At 43.9% G+C, this 6,000-nt stretch overlaps 1 long non-coding RNA gene across 1 annotated transcript in view; it reads right to left on the bottom strand.

The window, feature by feature from the left end:
* Positions 1-1,121: 1,121 nt before the first annotated feature.
* Positions 1,122-6,000, bottom strand: part of LOC148108609 (uncharacterized) — a 42,950-nt gene continuing 38,071 nt past the window's right edge. Inside the window, exons 2-3 of the long non-coding RNA XR_015727552.1 lie at positions 4,812-5,062; positions 1,122-3,863 (exon numbers count right to left, since the gene is read on the bottom strand). This is a non-coding gene — a long non-coding RNA (uncharacterized LOC148108609). The remainder of the gene's footprint in view (positions 3,864-4,811; positions 5,063-6,000) is intronic.

Genomic DNA, 6,000 nt, shown 5'->3' with positions numbered 1-6,000 from the left:
CATGTCAGAAAACTATTATCTCAATTAAACTACCTTTACTTTGGAGTTTTGTCACATGCAGGTCAGCAGCTATCCCGAGAAGTGAGTGCAGGGAAGATGTAGGGAAGGAAACACGAGAGAACCCTGGTGTCTGCTGAGGTAGAGGAGATCAAGTTGATATCCACAAATTTAAAAAGTTTTGGGTCTGGGTGATGAAAATCACTAAGCATTTTCCCTCTTTTATCTACTCAGTTCCTACTCCACAACCAACACACCAGCGAGATATGCAATCGTGGGCATTTGCACAGTCAGCCTTCTCATTCTGTGCTCTGAACCCCACAAGGACAAGTTCAGAATGGTTGTCCAGTCCCAAATGCACCAAGGTGGGAAAAGTTCATGGTACGCATAGCACGGTCATAAGAGAAGGCTGACCAAGGTCAACATTTCAGTTCCTCTCTTATTAGAAATAGAGTTTTAAACCTATACTGTTTCATTAAAAAAAGTAATGTTATTTGGGGTAGAAAGAAATGGGTCTGAAGGTGACTGGGACACATCAGTCAACAAAAGAAACAAAGACACCTTCCTTCACAGAGCTTGCATTCTGGAAAGGAAAGGCCAGCGAAGAGCAATACACATGAACAGTAAAGTCAATGATATGCTATGTTAGTGATACATACCATGTAAAAGAGGGGGGGAAAGAGCAGGTGGGACCAGCAGTGTCCTCAGTGAGACTGGGTAGGGGGAGAAATATTCATTCAGCAAGATCCGTACTTTGCTAGAAGGCACATTTGCCAGAGTATATGGAACATTCTAGGAAAAAAGTTTGTAAACATCCAAAAAAGTTGTGTATTTACTCTAGATTAATTTGCAGGAATAATAACAAATGCATTTACTCTCTTTGGGTCAATGAGATTACCTGAGTAGTTGATCTAAACATGTGTAAGAACTTCCTAGTTTCGAAAAATAAAAAGTTCAATAGAATTAACATTACCAAATATACTGTTTAATAATTAAAATCATATAATAACTACAATCATTTTAATATAGCTCATGTTTCTTGAGCTCCTACTGTGCTAATTGCTTAACAGAGATGAACTCTCAGAGGAGATGGTCCTTGGGCAGCAGGACACCCTACTGAAGCACTTTTTAAGAACAGAAACGGAAATGTGTTCTTAATTTCCACAAAAACACGTGTGTGACTTTTCGTGTGTGTGTGTGTGTGTGTGTGTGTGTGTGTACCAACCCTGTAAATACTGGGGTATGCTTGCCTTGGGCACCTGGAGAGTTTAGTAAATATTTAGATGCCAGCTGGCTAAAATAACATTAACTAAAACCTTTTCGAATATGCTCTGGGCTGGGGGATGGGTTGTGGTATAAATTTATTGGCTGCTATTTAAATGAAAAGAATTACAATGCACCATAATGTTCATTCTAATCAAGTGATGCTCAGAGATTGAATTTCAGGCTGTAAATGTGGTGTGCACATTTGTCTCTGAATGGGACCTTGCGTCCCAGCTGTTGAAACATTTGTGGGAAGGTGAAAGTTTTGTGGACTAAGAGATTCCTGCGGCGGGGCATACGCTTCATGCAGCCAAAGATGTTTTCACTGAAAGACAAATCATCTCGTTCTTCGTATAACACAGTCATTCTGGGTCTGCGTAAGCAAAACTTATTCTCCCAACAAGAGGGGTCTTGGACGGTGCAGAAGATCTATCAAGAAAGGAAGAGCAGTTTCTCCTTCTGAAACAAGGGTAACTTAGAAGAGCAGGATTTTGGACAACCTTCGAGATATTAGCCGAGAGGACCTCAAGTGTTTTTAAGCAATTATTCAGTTGCCCTGAGATATTATTTTATTTGTGGCAGGGGTAAGCAAAAATAGACAAATGAGGGCGTTGACAAAGTGCTTAATTATCTCCTCAGAAATGATGCTGAGTTAACTCCACCCCAAATCTCTGTAGAATGAAGCCAAACCAGAATTTTAAGTGGCTCATCAAAAAGTCCATGAATTTAGTTACTGCCAGAATGAGGATCGAGGCCCAGGACATCTGATTCTGAAGTTAATGTGTTGGGCCAGCATGCTTACCAACACACCCTCACACAGGCTCACTCTCTCGCTCTGTCTCACACACACACACACACACACACACACACACAGGTTCACACTGCATACATACATTATGGAGCTGACTGACCAAATTTCCTTTTGTCCCCTTTAAACATCTAAGACTCCTGCAATAGATGAGTTTTGGACTGTTGTTTGGACAAGCAGCCTCTGTTCCCTCTTCCTTTAACAACGGTACCCAGATCTTTCTCTTAGAAACAGCCTTCTCCCAGATCAACTTCAGGCTGCCTTCTACTCCAGCTTCAAGAACATGATCACTTCAGTCTTGGCCAGAGACCTGCATTCCCCTGGCCGCAGGGCTGGTTCATGGTTGTGCATATGAACTAATCTAAGCCAGACCTGGTGAGACATTTTCTGGGGCTACAAGGAGAAAGCCAGGTTCTCCTGCCTTGCCGACATGACATTGGAAGGGACTAATTCAGTCATCATGCCAACATATGGAGTTTGAGAAAGAAACCAGACTTAGAAAAAGCAGGTATGGGTCAGAGATGGAAATGGACCAGCTCCCGAGCACTTTGAGTCCTCAATCCAGCCCTGCCCCCACACTTTTATATGAACTTATAAAACACCATTTTATATAAGCCAATTTAGACTGTGTTTTCCATTGCTTCCAACAGCGAAAGCCCCAAGGGATACAGTTCTCCTTCCCAGGAAAGACAGGATAGGAGAGGGACAGGCCCAATTAACTGAGCAGAGCAGGCCTCAGCATCTTAAAGAGGGGTATAGAACAGAAAATGTGAGTTCAGGGGCCAAGAAAGCTGCAAAAAGTCGTTCCTGAAGCTCAGCATCCCCCTCCCCAATTGTACAGCGAGATGAGGGCTCTTTCCTCCCTACACGGTCTCCGTCTTTAGGTTCCTGGAGTTTCGGGAAACAGCAGTGAGCTCAAATATTGTCATTGAGAAGATAAGGAGCATAATCAAGGGGCAAAAGTTTTGTTTGGCTGTGTAGTACTCTCTCTTTTCCCTCTTCTCCCCCTCTCTCTCTCTTTCTCTGTCTCTGTCTCACATACATATCCATGCAACCTCCAGACCCCACTATAAAGGAACTTTGAGAGGAGACACCACGCCTTTTCCTGTTTCTCTCCTCTATCTCCAAACTGTACAGAGAAAAATATCCCAGCATCATGATGGCTGTAACATAATCCAGGCTAGATGCAGAAATTGCAAAGCTGAGGCTGAAATCGACCCCACATCCTTAACTCAATCTTACCGAATCTCTTTAAAACAAAATAAGAAAGGAAAAGACAAAGACAAATCATCCTGGGGAGAATGGTCGCCTAAGTAAACCGTCGAGTTTGGTTGGTCTGTCTTTTGTCAGGGGGGCCCAGACTCTGCCTGCACTGTCAATGTACTTCTGTTGAGAATTATCACTGGCTGCATAAACAAGGCATATCTTTTCATGGCAGCAATAACACACACACACTCCCCCCCTCTCTCTCTCTCTCTCTCTCTAGTGCTTTCTGGCTGTTCTATTGCTCTGTCCCAGACTGCGACTGCAAGGTTCTGTGTTCAGAATGACTTAAAGGGGAAACGGTGTATTTCCTAAAATGAGGGCATCCTGCTGCCTCTTCTCCTCCCTTTACCTCTAGCCTCCGAGGCTTCGAACACACACCGAGGCAAACAAAAGCTGGGAAGCCAGGGCAACTGCCCGGCAAGGGTTAAAACCAGATCAAAATCCAACAGCACGCTTCACCACGTCTTCTGCATGACTGGGACTGCAATCGATCTGCGGCGGTTCATTTTCTCCCTGGAATCTCTGCCGACTGAGAACAAACACAAACACAGGTGAAACCAATAGGAAGCAGACTAAGGGCTTTAAGAGTCCTGACCAACCTGTGTCAGAGAGCTCTCCCTTCGCAGATGGGGCAATTAATAAAAGAGGAGAGCGGTATGCCTCTGTCAAGGTGCCTTTAAGTGCTAACAATCCTCTTTTGTCTTCTTACTGCAGCGTAAAGATGGGCTCTGGTTCAGAATAAGGGCTGTATTGTGCCCCAGTTGACTCTTACACAGTGTCCCAGTAATAGCAGAGGGCCAGGTGTCCTACCCCCCCAGGTTCAAAACAAACATGAAACATATTTTTTCCCCTGCTAGCATTTTAAGTGCTGATGTGACCACTAATCTGGGGGAAATTCAACTTTATAAGTTGATTGGCCTTTCAAAAGTATCTGAAAAGGAAGGACTTGCCATCAAAGCATTTGCCGGTTTGGGCGCACAGATCTTGCTGCTTACGGATGCTGATTGCAAATGTGTAATCCCTGCCCTTCAGACGACGGCTAGGGTTTATTAAAGTCATTTAAGACTGAACCTGTAGCAGGTGGAGAAACTGAAGTGTCAGGGTCACAAACAGAAGAGGAGGGCATATGATTCTTTGTGCCAATGTGAGCCCTGGTATTCTGGTGAATTTCCAACTTAGCTGACTGCCTGCTGCCTCAGTCCCTCACCCCTGTCGTCGGGTCCTGAAGCCACTGCCATGGTAGACAATAACCACTATTCTTCCTTTGTGAGCCAGGCCCAGGACATCGGAAATGTGTCTGCCGCTCCCAAGGCAGCTACATGAAACTGAGAATGTGCTCTGCTACCCAAACTCAATGCCAGCCAAGGACCTGGTTTGCGCCTAGTCGACATGCCAATCTCTCATAATTCCTGTCCCACAGACATCACAATACCACAAGGAGAAGAGCACATTAGATATTCCATTGTGTGCTCCTTACCTTGAAACCTTTGTGATGGATGACTCCAGGTGGCCATTGGCTATCCATGGGCCTTCTCTTGGAACTTCCCTGTGGTTCACCGTTCAGAGAAACGGGTTTCTGGAACAGGCATATAAAGAAAACTCATCTCCTCAGACAGCTGAGTAGAGATCATAGAACACTCAGTAGGCTGTTGTTTGTTGTTGCTTCTCTTTTGATGTTGGGGGGTGCACTTCCCATGTGGGCTGAGGGTCAAGCAATGATTTACCGAGCTAGAATTAAAACCAAAAATTTAATTAAATTCAACAAACATCTCTTGAGTTCCAACCTAACTGGTTCCCACCTTCAGTTTTAATGCCTATTCAAATCGAAGTACATTTCTAAACTGAAAGGAAACTTCCAGTTTACCTCGTTGAACAACCTAATTTAGAGGTGAATGCCAGAGAAGCCAAGCAATTTGGGAGAAATCATAAACCTAGAGGCAGAGCCAGGGCAAGGCCAAGCTCAGACCTCTTGACCCAAAAGACACTAGGGCTCTCTCTTCCACACTCCTTCCTCTCCATCTCTTAGCCTATGACATTCTTTTTTTTTTTTTTTAATGCACTAAGTCTCACCCTTAGTGAGACTTACCCTCCCCCCAACCCTGTGATTTGGAGAAATAAGAAGGAGGAAACCGCTCTGTTAACTCCTCATTCAAAAAAAGTTGAGAACAACTCATTCACAGTTGTTCTGACAGAGCAATATCCATGTTTACCTCAGGTGAGGAGTACGTAGGGAACAGAAACATCAACTATGTTCAGACAAGAGATCACATCTGTTATAAAAGATACCATGAGAAAACAGCATTTCCACATGAAGACTAATATAGTTGTTGGCTCACCTCACAGTAAAATTCTCTCTCGCAAATTATTTGCTGTTCAATTCCTACCATAGTTGATGGCCCTCCGCGGTTTTCAAAAGAAAGTTCTAACACCTTACCTTAGTGCTCTATTTATACGTGAAATGATTTCTGCTTCCCACCCTCTCCTCCTTACCTATACTGGAAACATTATCCCTAAAACCTGTTCTTTCTTTCTTCTATAGAGTTGAGGCAAGGCATGTAAGTTAGAAACCTGACATTTTCCAGCATCCTTGGTTGCTAGGTATGACCCATGATTAAGTCCTCCCAATGCGAGAAGAAAGGGTATGCGAAACCCAGGTCTGAGCCTTA

This window comes from Ursus americanus, chromosome 18 (genome assembly GCF_024610735.1).
Source record: "Ursus americanus isolate L20-20 chromosome 18, mUrsAme1.1.p, whole genome shotgun sequence".
Lineage (NCBI taxonomy): Eukaryota > Metazoa > Chordata > Mammalia > Carnivora > Ursidae > Ursus > Ursus americanus.
The sequence above is the reverse complement of the archived record's forward strand: the minus strand, read 5'-3'. Positions and strand labels throughout refer to the sequence as shown.